The sequence below is a fragment of the Schistocerca cancellata genome, chromosome 7 (assembly GCF_023864275.1).
Source record: "Schistocerca cancellata isolate TAMUIC-IGC-003103 chromosome 7, iqSchCanc2.1, whole genome shotgun sequence".
Classification (NCBI taxonomy): Eukaryota; Metazoa; Arthropoda; class Insecta; order Orthoptera; family Acrididae; genus Schistocerca; species Schistocerca cancellata.
Window position 1 is genome coordinate 235,534,341 of NC_064632.1, and position 1,702 is coordinate 235,536,042.

The window sequence follows — 1,702 nt, forward strand, 5'->3', positions numbered from 1 at the left end:
ATGTTTAAAGACCTTGAAACGTGGCCAACACTGCGAGGACAAGCAGGAAAAAGGATATGGTAAGATGAGATGGAAAAGGAAGCAGACAGCCCGTGATACGGAGTTGCAGTACATTGACAGCTCTAATGGCTGTTTCTCGTAAGTTATATTTTTTAAGAATGTGTACTTTTTCTCAGCTTCTACTTGCCAGAATTTGTTCAAAATTACAGCGTGTACTGATTGGAGTATTATGTATAATTCAACAAGGGGGCTGTCTTATTTTGTAAATCTTAAAGAAGTTAGAGCCTTACATATATAGAAAAGTGAAGACAGTTTTTTTTATTTTTATGCCCATTTTTTACAGAAATAATAACTATCTCAAAACTAATCAACACGTTTAGAAATTCTTGTGTTAAACTCGTTAGAAATGTGTAACCTACAAGTCATATTTTTTCAGTTTTTTCCTCAATAGTTTCTGAGAAATGGTACATTTTATATGAGTAAATTTTACATTGCTTAAGACAGGGATTTTCCAACTGGTCTGGAGCCCCTTAAGTACCTCTGCTGAAATGTTGTGCAGATGTCTGGGCCAGGAATATTACATGGTTATAACAGTGGTAGAAAGATAGGAAATTAAGCACATGTGACATAGGTAAATTGAAAGAACCAGATGTTGTTGAGACTTTCAAAGAGAGAGGCAACTTCTTCTTTTTCTTGTGGCTTTGTCCAGCAGCGGTACGGCGTCGACATGGTTGCTATCGGATTTAGCATAGTTAATTTAATGGGGGTAGCCTATGCCCTTCGCCTTCCTGTTACCCCCTCCACCCACCACCCTCGGTGCAGAATTTGAGTGTAGTGTTATTCATGTGAGAGTAAGCGAAAATTTTCTGAATGTTTGCGAAATTAACTGAGGCAGGACGTGGGTACCAGCCTGGTGTTCACCTAGTCGGATGTGGACTACCGCTTAAAGTCACATCCAGGCTGGCTGTCACACCGAACCTCGTCGTTAATCCTCTGGGGGGATTCGATTCAGAGCCGGCGCGCCTCCCCTTCCAAAAAGCGGCGCCGTAGGCAACGTTTTACTGAAACAGGGCAAAGGAATACAATAGAAGATGAATGGGTAATTTTGAGAGATGAAACAGTGAGCGCAGCAGAGGATCAAATACGCAAACAGAGAAAGTCTGTTAGAAATCTTTGGATAACACTCGAGTCATTAGATTTTATTGAAGAAAGAAGAAACTATAAAAATGTTGCAAATGAAGTCGGCAAAATGGGATACAGCCCTCATGAAAACTCAGATAGACAGAAATTCGATAGTGGCCACGGAGGAAAGAAATGAAATTATGTGGTTCCAGTGACGTTTCCAGGTCTCAAACATCTATGTGTGTATATGTAGACTGCAGCGACGAATGAAAAATTGTACAATACTTTTCGAGTTTAGGGTAAATATCAAGTGGACAGAGGCGTGCATGGGAATTTGGACTGAGCAGGGCGACGTGCTAGTGTAGTCCGTACAGTTGTGTAAATCTACTCTGCCAGCTTGGCGTAGCAGTTAGCGCATCTGGCTAGCGAGCAGGAGACCTCGGTTCAGATCCCATCCTCGATACAAATTCTCATTCGTCACTTCTGTCTGCAAATGTACGTCATAGATATTTGAGACTTGAAAAGGTCTCTGGAACCACATAGCTTCATTTGATTAAAGTTCCCACGCCTTAGTTTCAGA